Raw genomic sequence first — 20383 nt, forward strand, 5'->3', positions numbered from 1 at the left:
GGGAAAAAAAAAGTCAGGATAAAGACCCAGCCCAATTTTAACACACATTTTATGTGTAGCACTGACACACAACCCTGAATTCAGAATATGTGCATCTCCAGGGGCTAGTGCGCTGGAAAAATATTCCTCAGCTCAAAAAGAGAGATGATGACACTTCGAGCAACACCAGAACGATGTTTCTATGTTCGTTCATTCACAGCACTCTGCTTTTCCAGCTTCCGAGTTTGCTAATGCATTGCAATGGCCGCACAGAACTCACAGCCAATATTCATGAAAAAAGGCTTTATTAAGAAGTCAACAGGTTGTACTGCAGGTGAGAAACGTTCAAGCTACAGTTTTTTCACGAAGGACATGCTACCAAGTTCTTTCAGGGCTGCCAAGAAATGCTCACAATATACCTACAATTGTAAACCTCGGCAGGAAGTCATCAGCTCAAACTCCATGGGTCAGAGGACCCAGCCCTCAAATTAAGTTCCCAGAGGTGTCCTCCTCCAGTGAGCCACAGCCTCAAAGCTCGCTTTTATACATGTGGGTCAGCAAGTCAGCTCCCCAATTAAGAGGCACCCCCTCCACAAGCTAACGCCCTGCCTGCGCCACTCAGCTTTACTTGCTCTGGGGGCTGGGTAGTACACCATTCTGTCTCATGCTCTAGCTGCTGAGTCTACTGTTGCTCCTCTGATGTCACATGTCTCCTGGATCAAGACGTTCACTGTGCAGAAATCCTGGGGTCCAGGGCACATGCTGCACTCCTGGCTCTTGCTAGTCCAACCCCTTCCTTCTTTTCAGAGGACTCATTTGATACCCAGAAGGATGGCGCTCACAATATATCTTGTTCACAAGTGCTCACAAGTTAATCCCATCATTGCCTTCCCCCCACCTTATTCCTTAGACCCGTACAGGAAAAGATCATTTAGTAGGAATTACAGAGATCTTGGTTAAAAGAGGCGTGCTAATAAGTCACTGTCCCTGCATCTGTGTTCTATTGGCTATGCAAAAGCCTCCAACTTTGTGGATAATGACAACCCATGGGTAACATAGAGAAGATTGGGAATTCCAGACTTCATCATGTTCACGGGAAACCTGTACACAGACCAAGAGGAATTCATTCAAATAGTCAAAGGGAATACTGCATGGTTTAAAATCAGGAAAAGTGTACATCGGGAATATAAGCGTTCACTGTACTTATTCAATCTGCGTGCCAAGGAAATAACCTGAGAAACTGGACTGTATCCTCATTGGTGGAAGGCTTTTTAGCATCCTGTGATATGCAGAAGATACAGCCTTGCTTGAAAACTTGAAAGGCTTGTAGACGAAGATCAAGGACTTCAGTATGGATTACAACTCCATATAAAGAAAAGCCAAACTCTCATAACTGGACCAATAGACACCATGATAAATGAAGAAAGCACTGAAATTGTCAAGGATTTTGTTTTGTTCGGATCCACAGTAAATGCTCATGGAAGCCACAGACAAGAGATCACACGATGCATTACATCAGGCACATATGTTGCACAAAACCTCTTTACAATGTTAAAAAGCAAAGATGCCATTTTGAGGATTAGGGTGAGCCTGATTCAGCCATTGTATTTTCAGTTGTCTCTTATGCTTGTGAAAGATGGACAATTTAAGTGCAAAGTTGGACAAGGAAAAAGAAAGAGTGCACAATTGATGCATTTGTACTATCCTTTTGACCAAGAGTATTGACCATGGACTATGAGAAGAACAAACCAATCTGTTTGGGATGAAGTGCAGCTAGAATGTTCCTTAGAAGTGATCGTACCAAGCAAATGTGGATTAAGTATGATTTCAGGCCATATGTGCAGGCTCCATGTGGACAAAGGATGGACAGTAATAGCTAGGGTTTGTGTCAACATACATGAACTGACATAGATGCGTAAGTTCTCCCAGTGCTTCATCAGCTTGTGAAACTTTTCCATTGAGCTTCCATCAATTCCTAGAGATTTGTTTTCAGCTAATGCTTTCAGCTCAACTTGAACTTCTTTCTTCAGGAAAATCGGTTCTGAAAGTACCACTGCTTTATGCTATCTTCTAAAGTGATGGAATGCCTGCAAAGTATTTTTCAGCACAGCGACTCTGTATATTCTTTCCATCTTTCTTTGATGTTTCTTGCATAGTTCAATACTTTACCCCAGAATCTTTCCCTATTGCAACTCGAGACTCGAATGCTTTCTTCAGTTCTTTCCATTTAAGATATGCTGAGTATGCTTGTAGTGTTCCTTTTCTGGTTCGTTACACATTTCATTATAATACTTTATTTTGTCTTCTTGAGTTGCACTTCAAAATTTTCTGTTTATATCTTTGACTTCATCATTTATTCTTTTTTACTTCAGCCACACTATGATCAAGAGAAATTTCAGCATGATACCCATGCTGATCTTTTCATCTTTCCCAGTCCTCTTAGAGACCTTATGTTTCCTTCATGTATGATGTTGATGTCACCTACAACTCATCAGGTCTTCTGTCATTATTGTTCAATGTAGCAAATCTGTGCTTGAGATGTTCTCAAAATTCAGGTAAGTTTTACTCAAGGTCATGTTTTGGCTTTGGTGGATCTGTTCCAATTTTCTTGAGCTTCGAGTTGAACTTACATTTGAGCAAAAGGTGGCCTGTTCTACAGTCAGCCCTGACCTATATTTTGCAGCTGATATTAAACTTCTCCCTTGACTCTTCCCACAGATGTAGTCAGTTTGATTTCTGTGTATTTCATCTGGAGAAGTCCATGTGTATAGATGCCATTTGTGTTATTGAAAAAGGCAGTTGCAATGAAGAAGTCATTGGCCTTATAAAATTCTACCATGCAAGCTCCCACTAAATTTCCATCACCAAGACCATATTTTCCTATTACTGTTCTTTCCTCTTTGATGCTAACTTTTGCATTCCAATCACCAATAATAAGGGTTAAATGCTATCCCTTTAATCAGGTTACAACCTTGACGCAATTTGCAGGCAATTACTTCAGGATTGTGCCCTACTTCTATGTAAGTTGACACTGTGCAGACGCTAGCTCTCCCTACTTGCTGATCCGGATCCTGCATCTGGCTCATCGATCTGCCACACTATGTGCTGACCTTAAATTCTGAAGCCATGAGCCTGACTTGCTGATCTTAGGCTTATCTGCCTCTGCCTCCATCAGCCTGTGGTCTAAGAGCCTCTTCATTTTCCTGCTTCCTAGTTCTTCAGTCCAGGTAGCTTCCAGAGTCCAGATCATCCTCCCACTTAATATCTGACCCACAGATTTGACCCAGACTAAATGTGACTTCTACAATTGCATGTATAATTATATATGTGTAATTTTACATAAAGAAAGTGATTATGTATTTACAAACATACATGTAATTTCTGTCTGTCTATATATCTATCTTACTAGTTTTGTATCTGCAGAACCCAGCCGAACACAGTGGGTCAAGCCATGAAAGCCAATAATTATCTTCTTTTAATTATGCAGTTTTAATAATATATGAACATGTCCAAAGGGACAAGATGTGTACTCTTTTAGTTCAATCATTGACTTAAAACCTCTGGTCACTAAGTATAGTGTGTGATATTTTATTCTTAGTCATAAATTGTTACAATTACCCCATTATATGTTTGAGTTATAATCAGGGCAGGTGAAGAATCTGATGTTGAAATAGAAGATAATTATCACTAAATTTTTGTTCCAGTGTTTACTCACTAAATTGTCCTCCTCTTGGGTATTGGCTATAAAGAATATCAGTATGTGCAATGTTTTATTCATGAAGGTATGCTTGTAAAAGTATCCTCAAATATTCTCTAGAATTAGAAGCAAACAATAACATTTATTATTTTATCTTGGTTAACGGTTGGTTATTTTACATTTAAATTCAAAATGAAATAGCATTGCATAAAACATTTTTCAATCTCTTTTAGATGCCATAAAGTGTTTAATTTTGATACACATCTCAAATATATATTATCATATCATATATAGTATCATATATGATTAGAAAATTTTCCCTTACATTATTCATTTAAAATAAAAAATGCATACCGTGTATTGAATAAGGAAGAATATACTTGACACTCTATTGGTATATAATTCACACACCATGAAACGCACCGTTCTGAGCTGTGTAATTTAGGACTGCCCGTATATCCAGAGTTGTGCAGCTGTCATCAACAAACTTCAAAACATTCTTGTTGCTTCCTGAGAACCCATGTCCATGAGCCATCACTTGCTCCTTCCCCTTCTCGCTAGCAACCACTCATCACATTTATGTCCTTGTAAATTTGACTTTTCTGTATACTTCAGAGAAATGTAATGTCACAAACTCTAATCATATTGTGAATACTCCATATTGTGCTTAGTCACACACCAAGGAATCAACATTTGTATTATTTCTATTTTTGGTTATTATCAGTATTGTTGGTGTGAACATCCTTATAGGTTTTGGGTAGACAAAGTTATCTACTTTTCTTAGGAACACTTTTATCTATGAATAGAATTGCTGGAGGATAGAATATGTTTATTGTATGTTTAGCATTTTGAAGAAATGCCAAACCACTTTCCAAAGTGACCGCATCATTTTAAAATTTCACCAACATTAAAGAAGTGTCCCTTTTCTCTACAGTCTGAAAAACATGCTATTTTCTTTAGTTTTTACCTTCGCTAACCTAGTGAATATAAAGTGCTATTACATTGTGCTTTTGATTTGCATTTCCCAAAAGACTAATTTTGCTATGGATCTTTTCATGTTGATACTGCCCATTTATTTATCTCCTGTGAGAAAATATCTTGTAATATTTCACCCATTTGTAATTGGCTTGGTTGTCTTTTATTGTTAAATTTGTTAACATTATATCTTAGGTGCTAGAGTTACATGATTGACAAATCTTTTCTCCCATTTGGTGGATTGTCTTTTTACTTTCCAGATAATTTTTACTTTTCCAGATAATATACACAAGAGTTCTGTGAAGAAGTCATATTTATTAATTTGTACTTAGTTACTTGTGTTTCAGGTATTATATCAAAGAAACTTGCCTAATCCAACATCATGAAGATTTTCCCTAATATTTCTAGGCCTTTTATAGTATTAGCTTTCATATTTAGATCTTTGGTCCATTCCGTGTTAATTTTGGTATAGTTAATTTTTGTGAGATAGGATAGTGATCCAAATTTATATGTTTACAAGAGCATATCTATTTGTCTCAGCACAATTTGATGAAAAGATTATTCTTTGTCATTGAATAGTCTCGACACACCTCTTAAAAATCAATTGACCATAGGCATATGCATTTTTTCTGGGCTCAAAATTCTGTTATATTGCTTATCGTTATGTCCATAATACATTGTTTAGGTTACTGTACCTATGTACTAGGTTTTGAGATGGAGATGTTTGGGTCACTCAACTTTGTTTACATATTTAAGAGTATTTTATTATCAGAGACCCTTCCATAAATATTATGATAAGCCTATACATTTCTGTCGATGATGTAATTGGAATGCTGATTGGGATTGCATGAAAGCTGTCCCTCATTCTGAGGGTTGCTGTCATCTTAAGAACAGTAATGCTTTCCCTTCCCTAGATCGATGACCACAGGGTGTCTTTCTATTTATGTACGTCTTATTAATTTTCATTCTTTTGTAGGCTTCAGTGTACACATCTTCAATTACTTATTCCTAAACATTTTATTCATCCTCATGGTCTTTTAAACAGAGTCACTTTCCTAACTTATTGCAAATTGTTTATTGCTGATTTATAGAAATACATTGATTTTTATATATTAATATTCTATTTTACAACTCCCACAACTTGATTATTATACAGTGTGTTTAATATCTGCATGCTTGTAAATTTGCAAAAACCTTTTATTGTTAATTTCTTTAAAAATTTCCTTGTAGTCATACTTTGTACAATTTAAATTTCTTTATATATAAGTAGGTTCATTTTATGGCATCTTTTGGAGAATGAGAAGAATTTGTGTTCTGATACTAGGGGATCTCTATCATATATTATTAATAGCATTGAACAATATGTTGAGTAATACAAATTTACTAATATGCAACCTTTTTAGTGTAAAGTCACCTTTCAAAGATTAAAAGAAAAGAGAATTATTTTGAGAATTCAAAAACATTTTCAAAGATCAAGTGAAAACATGATGAGTCAAAACTGCTTAGAAAACTGGACCAGATAGGAAAGTCTCTCAGTTTTCATGCTTGCATATTTAGGAACAATTTTACCTCAGAAAATCTTGATCTCTATTTCAATAATGATAAAAGAATATGAGTAATATATGAAATTGTAATCATTCTATTCTCTTAGGAAATTCAGGCTATAAAACTCTTTATTCACAAACATTTTTCTAATCTCTATATAGAAGTTTGAAAATTCAGCAGTTATGGTTATGTTAAATACTTGTTACCTGTTATTTTAGCATGTGATGCTGGTTATCTCTAATGAAAGTTCTGCCAGTAGACTTAGGTTTGCTGTGATAACAATAAATGCAATTTATCTAATACTCTCTCCAACCCACGGGACCCTTGAGCACATAATGAGTTAGTGTCCGACTTCATTGCAAGATCAGTAGTTCCAAACCCCTAGTGTGTCCTGAGGTAGCCAGTACTGTACTGAGCTACAGTCCTGGAAACCAAAGAAGCAGTTCCACCCTGTCCAGTAGAATTACTACAAATAGAAATGAACTCAATTATAGTGTGTTTTGTTTTGTTTTTTAGTTTTGAACTTAATTTAGATTGGCAACAGAGATGTGAGCATTTTCGGGTAGACAAGGAACATGTAAATCAGGTCTCAGGAAGTCTAGCAGTAGATTTACTTCTGCTGCCCATACAATCTGAGACTCCGATAGCTTTCTACATGCATTCTGCCATGTAGCTTCCTCTCCTATTTGGATGAACTAGGGAAACTACCACTGGATAGGTCAGAAAGATTGATCATTTTTTTTCTCTATATATATCATATGTGGGAAATACTATACCAGATTTTCAATGCAAAGTGATTCCTGATTCTTTTTTCCATATTTCGCTTTCTTTCCCATGTGTTTACAGTTTTTCCTTCAGTTCTCAACTTATAGCTATACCTCTTTCCTTAACCACACATTTATAATGTTAATGTAAGCAAGATATTGCCTATTAAAAATAGAGAAAATATAAGAGTCACTTCAAGAGCCTGAAGAAAGGAAAACAGAAATAAAAGCAAAAATACGTTGTGTCTGCTTTACGACACATTTTGGCTATTCTTCCAAAACAGTTGTCAGATGAAATGGGGAAACAAGACTTTTGTTTTTGCTAACTTCCTTTTCATCTTTCTCTTGTTTCTGTATCTCTTGGTCTTTAAACATCTAATGAATCTCATGGTACCTGAACAGTGATAGTCAGTTGATACGCTGCCACGGGACCAGCACTGTATTCAATGGCCATTACCTTACCCATTTACTAAATACTTTTTGAGGAACTGATAAGTTTTAGGCTCTGGAATAGGGATCTAACTCCTTATTGTGATTAAGACAGACAAAATGCTGTTTTTCAAGCATCATGTATTTCTGGGGGGATGCAGACAATACATTTACATTATACCGGACAATATCCAGTGCTATAAAGAAAAGTGAGGCAGAGAAAAAAGTTCAAGTCTCAGATTGATGGCGTGGGACTTCATTCTATAAAACATAGTCAAGGAAGGAATTTCTGATGCAAAAACAAGCTCACTGCTATTGAGTCAATTCCAACTCATAGAGATCCTATGGGACAGCGCAGAATTGCCCTTGTGAGTTTCTAAGGCTGTTCACTTCTATGGGAGAAGAAAGCCTCGTTTGTCTCCCAGGGAGCATCTGGTGGAATTGAATGGTTGACCTTGTGGCCAGCAGTCCAACCTGTAGCCCAATAGACCAAATAGGCACACGAGCGAAAGAAAAATAGTGAACAGGTGAGCCTCAGAGCTATCTCTGGAAGAATATTCCAGATAAATAGGAAATCAAGTGCAAAACTGAAGTCAGGTGAGTGCTTGGCATGCATTAGGACTAACAAAGGGGCTGGTGTGAAAAAAACAGAGTGCTCTCTTTTTATTGAGTGAAATTTGAAGCTTATGTTTTGTTTTGGCTTAGGCCACAGCAAATGTACTTTGCCAACAGGCAACCAAATCCCTCGAGTATTTATTCTATTATATGCGTTTTCACATCTGCTGTGGCTAGCATCTGCTCACTTTCTTTAGATTTTGACTATTGACTAAGTACTAATCAAATGTCAAGGTGGTTCCCCGTTCTCTTGTCAATTTCATGTTATTAACAATTACCATATTTCTCCAAGCGTGTTTGTTCTCCAACAAGGGAGCTTGGACTGTCCTTTCCCGGTAGGCTGCTGCTGCTGTGGGAATCTGTGATTTGATTCAGCGTGTACAAGCCTCTCATAACCACAGCCCCAATTGGATTACTAAAAGTCCCTAGATCCCTTGTTTTACTTCAAGTCCTTCTAAGGATAAAATATCTCATACATACATATTTCATCACCATTATTGTATTTGTTTTGCTTCTCAGTCACTTCCCAATTCAACCTACATGGATTGAACACTTACTGTGCACACAGAACACGCTGTAGGCACCGGAGGCATAGCAAATGAGAAAGAGATGATCGATGATTGGAAGCAGCTCTCAATGTATGTATGAGAAAGGTTTGCTCATGGCTGAAACAAGATGTTTCTGTTAAGCGCTTTGAGAGCAATGGAAATGTCACTTGCTAAGTGCCCCTGTGCATGGTTGGTGCATCCTTCTGTGGAGCAAGCAGAGCATCGCTTTACTAAAGGCACACTTGATACCTAGCCTTCTGTTTATACTGTGCTGTTTACCGTTGACTGTGGATTTCCCCCACTTTGTTCCTTCAGAGTTCTTGCCGTTCCCCCACCTTATTCTTATTTTCTTTCTGTCTCTTTCGCTCCCTCTTAAAAAAAAATTAATCCTGTAGATCAAGTTCTTTTGCCTACCAGTATTTGTCAGTAGTGCCCCCCAAATCTTCCATTATAATGAAATCCTTATCATAATTCCATGCTCATTCTTTACAGAGACAGAAAACTAGTCACAACTTTAGATGGAAAGTAAAGAGGTTTTAATTACCCAAAGCACTACTAAAGAAGAACAAAGTCGGAGGTCTTCAGCTCCCATGTTTCAAGACCTACTAGCCTGTCACTGTGGCGGGAACAGAGCAGTGCAATGACAAGCACATAGACCAATGGCAAAGATTAGAGAATTAACAAGTCAGCAGTCAATTCTTGACAAAGGGTCAGAGCACCAAACCCATCACACGTGGAAGAGATAGTGCCTTTAACCTATGTGCCAGAAGAACTGAGTATCTTTGTAGAAAACAAACTTTCTCAAAAAAATAAAGACATTCAGGTGGCCCACAAACAAATCCATCTTGGAAGAAATACAGCCAGGAGGCTTCCTCGCATACTTTGGACATGTTCTCAGGAGATATCAAACTAAAGATCCGAATTCATTGTCACAGATTCCATTCTGACTCATAGGAACCTATCAGATGGAGTAGCAGTGTTTCAGTGGGTTGCGGAGACTACACATCTTCATGAGAGTAGGCAGCCTCATCTTTCTCTTCAGTTTCTGGAAAAGGACATCCTTCTTGGTAAGGTAGAGGATTATTTAAAACAAAGGAAGACCCTCAATGAGAAAGACAGACACAATGTCTGAAACAATAGGTTCAAACATAACAATTGTGAGGATGACACAGGACCAGACTGTGCTTCATTCCGCTGTACACAGGGCTACTATGAGTCAGAACTGACCCAAAAGCATCTAACAATAACAACACAAGGTATTAGACTTTAGGTTAGGCTCCTACGGCGTTATAGTGATTAAAGCAACTATAATTCTCTCTTTCAAACCCATTGTCATAAAAAGACATTGTGATTTATGGGATAATAAAGAAGATAAAATTATGTTAAGAAATATTCAATGCTAAGCAAAAAATTAAACAAACCCCCAAGGTGTCTCAACAGGATAATTTAGTTTAGCAACTTCTATCCAATCCAATGTTCACAACAGTATGAATGGAAGCCAGTAGCATCCCTGGGTGAAAACTGAGACAATACGGCTCAGAGAGCTGAAGTGACTTTTGCGACATCTAGCTGCCAGCCAATCGTATTTTGAGTACAATGTTGCCTGGGTCCCATGGGTGCCATGTGAACAGAAAGCTATCATGAGAGCAACAGGGAATGCAATCCTCACCACTGCGATTAGCGCTGTGTCCGTGCTCAGTGCTAGTGCATTACGGAGCAGCATGGTTCATCAGAGGGCAATAAGTATAGTGCTCTTTAATTGCAGGAGAGGTGGGGAGGGTCAAGGGAGACAGTAACGCAATGGCTAAATTATTGATAATGTTGGCTGCGGGGAAATGGAAGATAGTAGTCCATGAGAGGAAAAGGGGAAATCAAGAGTGGGTGGAAGTTCAACTATGGGCCCGGGGGTGAGGGGAGGGGGTTATACTGAAACCATTCTGCACCTTGTGTTAGGGGGAAGGATGATCTCTCTACACCAGATAATAAAGTAGCAATGGGTTGGAATCTTATAAACTTGAGATCAATTATTGCTATGTATTTAAAGTTTACAGTGTGTATAAATTTAAAAATTAATAGGGATTTTGGTAACATTCAAGTCCTACTCATTCAAAATGCCCATCCACATACAGATGTATTAAGAGGATGGAACAGTTGCCTCAAAAGTAGCAGTGCCCTTGTTTAAGTTATCTAGTAATGATACAACTGTCACCACAAGTTAATGGCTATAATGAATACATTTACTCTCATAATTTGGGAGGTAAGAAATCCAAAAATTTAGCGTAATTTCCCCCGCTCTCTGTCACCTCTGGGGGAAGGTCTTTGTCCCCGTTGAACATCTGTGTGCTGGTGTTCCTTTGATAGCTTCACTTTTCTTGGCAAGCGCAGCCCTTGTTAACTTCTTGGCGTACCTGGTTCTGGTTGGCACTGTGACCTGATTAAAGGTGTTACATCCCAACCTATCCAATCCACCTGATCACCTCATGAGGATGATTAAATCATTACATAAGTGCCAAACTACTGTGAATCATGGCCTATCCAACTTGAGACACTGCTGGGGGACATAATTCAATCTTTAACAACCCGCTTCAGTTCATATTCCATGAACAACAACTAGTCACATGCCTATATCTAAATGCAAGAGCTGCTGGCAGGTGTTAGAATTTTTTCATGTGAGTTTGTAGGTAAAGGGTTTAAGTTACAGAGGAGCAGCCTGTTTAAGTGAAGTCTGCTGATACTGTGGGTTAGGAACTGAATTGCTAACCACCAAGTTGGCAATATGAGGAGCTCTATGTTTGCTCTCATGAAGCCTTACCATTTGAGAAAGGGTTTCCATGAGTCAAAATCCACTCACTGAAATTGGTTTTGTTTTATATTCAAAGACAAAGAGCATATTTAATTTATTTTCTGTCATACCATATGTAATAAAAAATTTTCCCTACAAAAAAATGTTATCATTGGAGAAGAAAGAAGCTTGTTTTCTTGAAGTTTTGTTTTTCTCTCAGGTCAAGGAAATCCATGATCCCTCATGAAGGCGTTTGGCTCATTTTCTGCCATGATACGTTCTAATGGTGTCTGCTTTCTTCAACAAACGAGAGCATGTCCAAGGCTAAAATGCTGTCCCCCAAATGTGTAGCAGCTACTTCACATCACAGGCCAAATAACTTCCTACAAGGAAATTCTATTTTTGAGCTTACATTCAGATAGGAAAGGAAAATTATAATTGTTTTCTGATGCTGTCTTTTGCACTAAAAATTTCTCTTTGCAGAAGATGAATGTTTCTCATGCAGAATTAGACTAAAATTAGACGGACAGAGGTTTAGAATGTAGCTACAACAATTGTTGTGGCAAAGAAACACTACACTTTTTTCCCTAACAGATAAGATATTTGTGAAGTGACCCACTCTAAAAGACCATGTTGGAAAGGAAACCTACATGTGTCCTCCTCCTAAAGAAAACAGAGTGTCGGGGCCAGTGCTCAGGCTGTTTTTGAGAACCAGAGCTGGGGAAAAAAAGAAGAAAGAGAAAAGAAAAATGGGGGGTTGGCCCATGGCTGAAAACAAATTATATATTGCGTCTCAAGGGTCTTCCTAATTTGGGATTTTCAAAAGGTGAATCTAATAAGAATACACTTAGTTCTCTGGCCATTATTTTTTGTAATATACAAGGTAGAAGAAAAATGAAACCTTTATTTATTTGTGAGAAAAAAATTGTATCAAGGATCATTGTCTTTCTGTGAGACAACGTGCATATATTTTATGTTCAAATACAGAAAATAAAGATGAGCAATAAAATATTTTTCCATGTGCAACTTTTTCAAAGAATTGATTCTTTATAGGCATATGGTTATAAATTATTTTTTTCAAGTACATATTAAAAACACTCTAGTTGGTTTTTAATAGTCTATTCTAATTGTTTTTGAATAATTAGATTGGATATTATTTTCCATTATGAAGCTGCTATTATGAATATTCATGTCAGTATACACAGACTTTATACCTTATTTTCTTTAAAACAACTTTGTGCTTCTTCTCTCAAATGAAAGGTTGAGCATGAATATAAACCGTGTATACTTGAGGATAAGCCAAGTTTTTTCAGCACATTTTTAATGAAGTTTTTTTAAAATCATTTAATTGGGGGCTCATTCAATTCTCATCACAATCCATACATCCATCCATTGTGTCGAGCACATTTGTACATTCGTTTCCCCCATCATTCTCAAAATATTTGATCTTCACTTAAGCTCTTGGTATCAGCTCTTCATTTTTTTCCCTTCCCTCCCTGCTCCCCCTTCCTCACGAACCCTTGATAATTTATAAATTATAATTATTTTGTCATGTCTTACACTGTCTGATATCTCTCTCCCTTCACCCACTATTCTATTGTCCATCCCCCAGGGAAGAGGTTATATATAGATCCTTATAATCGGTCCCCTCTTTCCACCCCACTTTCCCTCCACCCTCAGGTATGGCCACTCTCACCACTGATCCTGAAGGGATCATCTTTAATGCAGGTTTTTTGTAGTAAAATTAGGTGCCTTGGCAGATATTCTGGTCAGCTTATATTCGAGTATATACGGTGAGTATAAATAGCTGCACAGTGTGCAACAATTATTTTGGGGCTGCTTTACCCATAAGAACACTGGTTAAACTCCACCACCTATTCCATAGGAGAAGATAAGGCGTTCTGCTTATGTGAAGACCTACAGCTTCAGAAACCCTAGGTAGGGTGACCTTGAGTCAAATCAACTCAAGGTGGGTTATATGTGACAATAGAACACTTACCTAGAATATATGCAACATCACCTAGATTAAACCGAAACCCGTTGCTGTTAAGTTCTTCTGACTCATTGTGATCCTATAGGACCGAGTAGAACTTCGTCATGGGGTTTCCAAGGCCGAAGTCTTATTGAAGCCGACTGCCGCATTGTTCTCTCAGACACCACCAGTCTTTGTCAGCAGCTTAGTACTAACCCCCTGTGATACCAGGCCTCCTTACAGTCTCCAGAAACCTCTTATCACACAGATGACTAGATTCTGCATTTGTAGTTCTGAAAGTCTTGAGGCCACAAATATGCAGTCCTAGGCAGTTTATTGGTGATGCTAAAGCTGCTGGTCATACGACAATGTTTTGAAGACCGTTACCTCAAACCACTGACATGATTTACTGACAATGGGGATGGTACCTGGATTTATGCAGTGTTCATGCTGAAGATGAGACAGCTGTTAAAATCTATGGGCCTACAGCCACATTTTAAAACATGACCTTCTTTAGAAACCTACACCTTGAGTTGGAGTTATGAGGTTTTAAGAGGAAGAGAAATGAATTTGCACAAAGTTGGAAGGAAATGCCTTCACCTTTCTCATAATTATGATTTGTTTTGTCCTTTCGGGGTAATTAGCCATATGTTAGGAAAGGGAGCTAGGACACTTCGTACTTATTCATTCGTGGTCTAGGGCTGTCATGACAACCTGTTACCAAACAGAAAAGGTGAGAAGAAAATTATCGAGGTTAAGGTAGGTATGGTCACCTTTTACCAGAGAGAGATTCATAATTTAGCTGCCCATTAATAGTGTACTCACTGGAAGGAGTCTATTTTGTTTTGAGTGGAAATAATGATTCAGAAAGCTAGGCTATGAATAAAGTTCTCTCCAGAACAGGGAGAAAAACACAGCACTTGGCGGATTATAAAAGGAATTAAGAGGTGGATGCCCTCTTTGGAAGCCCGTGATCTGACGGCTACTTATGCACTTTTGCCGCAGTGTGATGGCCACCTTCCCAAAGATTTTACTTCTGCTTCCTGATTCACATTGTTTTACTGTTACTTTCTTTCTGATTCGCATTGGAGGTCCTGGTGGTATAAGCAGTTAAGAAATTGACTCCTAATTGACAGGTCGTGGTTCAAATTCACTTAGAGTTATTTGGAAGAAGGTTCTGGTGACTTGCTTCAGAAAGATCACAACGGTAGAGTTGTTGTTAGATGCCACCGAGTCAGCTCCTATGCAAAGAGATCCTGTGCACAGCAGAACCAGTCCTCCATGCCCAGTCCTCCATGCCATCTTCACAGGGGTCCCCATGCTTGAAACCATTGTTGCGGGCACCGTGTCCATCCGTCTAATTGAGAGCCTTCACTGCCCTCCAACTTTTCTTCTCCAGGGAGTTATGTCTCCAGACAACATGTCCAATGCAGGTAAGATGCCATCTCTCCATCCTTTCCTCTAATGAACATTCTGGCTGAACTACTAAGACAGAATGGTTTGTCCTTTTAGCAGTTCATAATACGTTAAATATTCTTCTCCAGCACCGGAATCCACATGCATTGAGATTTCTTCAGTCAACTATTGAGAGTCCTATGAAATTGCACTTCTAATCTGAAACCTCTGAGAGCACCATCGACCAGAACCGACTTGACAGCATCACTGTTTTCTTGGGGCAAAAGGGCAGTTCTCTCCTACCCACTTTAGTCTTCTTGGCTCCTCTTTCTTTTCCACACCAGTCACACCTCGAACGCATAAGTTGTTTCAATCACCAGATAATATTCTCTGCCCTTCAAAATTTGTTAGATAGTATCTTGAATTGTCATGAAAACTGTCTGAATTAAAACATACACATGCACACATATATAATAAAGCTGAACATAAAATGAACAATTATATGTTCCTGATGTAATCTACCTTTCTCAGTTAAGGAGATTCATTCACTCAGAATAAAAAGGTAAGTGTATTAACCTGGGTACTTTAAAGGAACAAACCACAGAAACTCATGTATAAAAGAGAGTTTTATATAAAGGTTAAGTGTGCATCAAGAAGCATCCCAACCCAGTGCTGCCCAAGCCCACAAGTCCAACATTAACCCATATGGCAACACCAATCCACAAAATCCTCCTCCATCTCACAAAAAAGAGGCAATGATGCTGACTACAGGAGGAAAGTTGAATCAGTGAACGTGTAAGCATCTTAGCGCTGGCAGGGTTCTCCACATGGCTGCTCCAGCACCCAGGGCTGCATCGGGGTAGGTCCATGTGGCTTCTCCTCAGGGATGTCTTGCAGGAAGTGAGCCTTGCCAGCTGAAGCAGGGAACTGACTAAGGCAGCTGCACCCTGGTCCGACCATCAGAGAGCAAAAGACTCTAGAACTAGATAGGTGAGGCTTACTGAGCCATTTATCCCTCCGCCCTTCAATTTACCCCACATGTGCTTATCGGCCAGGTTGGCGTAATAAACTAACTCAGCAAGTAAAGCCCTTTTTGCTTTGCACATTCTATATTGAAGAGTATCACTCTCCAGTGCCCTGAGCAAACAATTTTTATACTAGTTAGTTTGGGTCTCTGGTTTTTAAAATTGGAAAACAGGGTATAGGGAAAGAGCCACAGCCATAGTGAAAAGGTGGTGGCAGATCCGAAGGAGGGGGCTTAAAGGACCTGGTGGTTTTGTTAAGTAGCGGAGGAGGGTCAAGACTGCATGCAAAGGTCTGCCTTGTGGTCAAACCTGATCACCTAATAATCTTTTTATCAATGACATCTTGGAGAATGAAGAATGAAACCAATTACAATTTCTAATGGAACACTTGGTCTAGTCGATGGCTCAGAGGCACCAAATGCCTTCAGGAAACTTTCTTCTCAGCTGGAACCTAATTTTACTGGGCCCATTTTACTCTGTATGATAATGCAGATGTCCTTTGCGGCTCCTTTGAGGTCAAAAAGGCATCACTGTATGCTGTTTGGGAGTAAGTTTTTTTTTCCCAAATAAGATCTGACTGGGTCATTACCCAGAAGCAATAATTGGATCATCAGGGACAAGATGAGCTCAAAATGAAAGAATAATTCACTGGCTAAAGATGATAAGCCACTAAGGCAAAAATCTGCAAAGATCACAGATTGCATCATCAGAATGAGGTTGTTCTCTTACTTATTTAAATGGAAGGAGGAATTGACCATATTCATTTTGCTTAATAAATATTTTAAGGTGGCATTTTTAACCAAGAGTGTTTATTGCTCCCTCTTCCCGCCAAAATATGAAAATGAAGTAATTTCTATTATTGGAAACCAGTAAATTTTTTTAAAAACAACAAATATTATCCATAAAAATCTTGTATATTTACAGCTAGGAAGGATTTGGGTGAATTTTAAAGTATTCTAAAAAGTATTTCATATTTTTAAAATGGAATATTTTATTTGACATAAGGCATTTGACTCCAGAAGCATCCTTGACTCTCGGATTGAGAGAAAGGAAACGTCAGATGTCAGCTGCAGGTTCTAAGCCAGTGCTTCGATGTAAAACCAGTTCTGAATGATTCTTTCTCTAATTTAGGTGGTAATTTAAAAATGGGAATGAGCTAAACCATTCAAACAAATTGCAGAACATCAAGAAACCAGGGAAGTCAGAACTTCACATGTAACGAGGCATCGCTGGCTGATTCTGGAGAATGTATGTACAGAGTGATCAGCAAATTAGGAAATTTCAGTGCCTTTACCAATATCACCATTGTGGATGCTAATGAGATCATCTCCATGCTACCAGCTTCAACTACAAAAGCCTATGTATCTTCAGAATATCCTATTAGAATATCAATATCAACAGAAGGAGCAAATACTTCATCTACTCAACATCTACATCGGAACGAGCCATCGGATGAGATGCACAGAGGCGGAGACAGCTTTCTGTGTGAATGGAGTGCTTCATGGTGAAAGATCTTACCAATCCCTCATGATACTTACACAAGTACCCAAATGAGTTTACTGGTGATGGCTGCCAAACTACGTAATGGGCAGCTTTCTGTCGCTGCCTGAATAGGAGCATGCTCAGTCGGTGCTGCTTTCTTGTTGCCGTGTGTTCACCAAGAGCTAGATGTTTTACCAGGTGTGTGAGGCTCCAGATGTTTCTGACATTGATTCTGAATAATGTGATGCAAAATAGAGTCCATATCAAGCAGCTGAATTAGAAAAAAGGCATCAAAAAGTCTCACTTTATTGATAATATAAAAATCATTCCATTAAACGGTCCATCTTTTTTTAAAATGACAAGCTTCAGAAAAGCAGGTTGCTAAGTGGTAACCCACACACAACGGAAACTCTGGGAAGTTATTTTGGGTTCAGAATGTGTTATTTATTACCAAAAAAACTCATACTAGTTTTTAAAAAAGGAGTTGGCGGCGTGCTACAGGGGCAGGGATCTTGAGAAGGAAGAGCTCTGGTGGGACGGGTTTCCGGGGATAGTGGCTGGCAGGGTCTGCCATGGAGCCAGAGCAGATGCTGGAAGGACAGACGCAGGCTGCAGACAATCCTCACTCAGAATAGGGGCTCCCAGACAATGTGGAGAGGAGAGTGGCATTGAGAAGAGGAAGGGAGAGAAGCCATCCAAACAGTAGATGGATCTCCAGCCTTGGCCAACCCGCGCCTACCTGCATCAGACAGATGTGCCAGTCCTGCTGCAGGGGCTTGCTGTTCTCGCAGAGACCACCAAACCCTACTGAATTTCTAGCATCATATCTGTCAAAGAATAAGGCACAGTTTGAAGCTCAAAATCGACTTATTGGGAAGAATAGAAAAATCCGTGGCTACTAGATGTTCACGTGATTAAGAGGCAAATTTAGTTGCCACAATTATTTCCCTCTTTGGGGAAATAGATGAACCGTCAGGACCAGACAACTTAATTCTGCAGTTGCAGAAGAGAACATATGTCCCTTGGTTTGGTTAAATCACAATATTTATTTAATAGCATATTCTGTGAAATTTTTTCTCAGATTGTCTTTAAATTTGTTTTTAAAATCACCAAAAAAAGTTAAAATGCCATTATTTTAAAGTAAAAAAATATATTGTAATGAAGTAATATTGAACAACTATTATAATGAAGTAAACAGAATACAAAGATCTAACTATTGGTCTGAGTGGCTAAAAGAAGAGGAAAAGTAAAACTGAAGTAGATTTGGATTATTAATGACATAAAAGTTCATTTCAAGCATATATATATGTATATATATATATATATGAAACACACATACAAGTGGTATAGAAATATTTTCTTTTTTAACTAAAATATTCTCATCTCTTCATCTGGGAACAAATATCTATCATTTAATTTGCATTGTATTTTTTAACATTACAAATTTGTAATATTAAAATTTTATGTTCTTGGATCTCTGTTATTAGCTGCGCACCCCAAAATCACTTTATCTTTAATTGTAGATGTCTATAGGATTTGCTTTTTTTCTATTTTTTTTCACAACACAAAAAGCACTTCTATGAACAGCAAACAATTATAACAGGTGTATCCTATTATCATACATGGTATATGTCTTCCTTTCCACTGACAGAACCTTATTAAACAGTACACTAAGGTAAACAGTGTTTTATATCTCACTATTCAGTAAGTGTGTAAGACGCATTCACGAGTCTTAGAGAGTAAGTGTAATTGCTTGCAGGTTATGGTAAGAATATGAGTATACCTTTACGCTCAATGCATTTATATACAGGCAGCATATTAAGACATTGTCATTTCTTAACCGGCTTGAAAATTGGTTTTCAATCCAGAGTAGCACTAGTTCCACAGCAAAATTGAGGCTAAACTCCAAGAAAAGCCTGTTCCAATTCATGAGATCATAGACTCTCAGAAGCATGGTTAGCCAGGTTTCTATAAAATAGTGAGCTCAGGTTCTCCACATGGATGCTCCAGCACCCAGTGCAGCACTGGGGTAAGTCCATATCGCTTCTCCTTGGGGATGTCTTATAGGAAGTCAGCCTTGCCAGCTGAAGCAGGGAACTTGCTAAGGCAACTGTACCCTGGTCTGACCATCACAAAGCAAGAGACCAGAGAACTAGAAAGGTGAGGCTCACCAAGTCATTTGTATGGCCGCCTTTCAATGAACCCCCCATGTGTTTATCGGCCAGGTTGATACAATAAACTAACTACCTCAGTTGGTGAAAGGGGCGGCCGTTCTGCTGTTGGAAAGTCGCTGAGTTAGAATTATTCCCATGGTGGCGAGTTTGATTTGTGTTTTGTTTTCTTTTAAGAAGTTGAAAACAGAATCACTAAAAAGGCAATGTGGGATTTGGTAAGAAATAGGATTTAGATACTTTGTACATAAAAGCAACAAGATTGCACAGATGGAATTCAGGGTACATTACAATGTGTTTGCTCTCAACAACTGGGTAATTGATGGTATCTTTTAGTTAGACGGGAAATGCTGTGATTTGTTTATTAGTTATGAATGTAAAACTCAGGTAAGCTGTATGGTATAAGAATTTGAAATATATAGGAAATACCAGTATGAAAGATTATCTTTGATGTTTATAGTGATGGTATTTACAGTAGTTGTAAAGGACTGCTTGAGTCCATTTAATAGAAAAGAAATTGAGGAGTAAACACAAGGCACTTCAACATTTTGAGGTTAGAAAGAGGAGAAAGAATTGTAAAAGGAAGCGTTTAAAGGAACAGTCAGTGAGGTACAGGGAAAGAAAGGAAGGCTTAATATTATGAAGCCAAAAGGGCAAAGCTTCTGAGGAAGGAGAGAGTTATAAAAGGTGTTAAATAACATTAAAAGTTTAAGTCAAATGAGGATTTGGTAATACGTCTCACCTTATAAGAGTTGTACTTATTTCTAACTAGAGTAGCTTTCAGAGCCTCTTAATGATTTAAGCCAAGTAAAAGAGTCCCTCCTAGTTACCCTACAGGATGGAGTAGAACCACCCCAGTAAGTTTCTGAGCCTGTGAATCTTTGCAGAGCAGAAAACCTCATCTTTTTCCTGTGGAGTGGTTAGTGGTTTTGAACTGCCCACCTTGCATTTAGCAGCTAGATGTAAAACCCCTAATCCCACCATTGACCAGATGGAAGGAGTTT

The 20383-nt window shown here is 38.4% G+C and overlaps 2 pseudogenes; both read left to right on the forward strand.

Annotated features, from left to right (window-relative positions):
- Positions 1–14624: 14624 nt before the first annotated feature.
- LOC142449192 (pro-neuregulin-1, membrane-bound isoform pseudogene) lies at positions 14625–17311 on the forward strand (annotated as a pseudogene).
- A 469-nt stretch (positions 17312–17780) lies between these two features.
- On the forward strand, positions 17781–18110 carry LOC142449193 (protein dpy-30 homolog pseudogene; annotated as a pseudogene).
- Positions 18111–20383: the final 2273 nt, after the last annotated feature.

The sequence above is a fragment of the Tenrec ecaudatus genome, chromosome 5, assembly GCF_050624435.1.
Source record: "Tenrec ecaudatus isolate mTenEca1 chromosome 5, mTenEca1.hap1, whole genome shotgun sequence".
Classification (NCBI taxonomy): domain Eukaryota; kingdom Metazoa; phylum Chordata; class Mammalia; order Afrosoricida; family Tenrecidae; genus Tenrec; species Tenrec ecaudatus.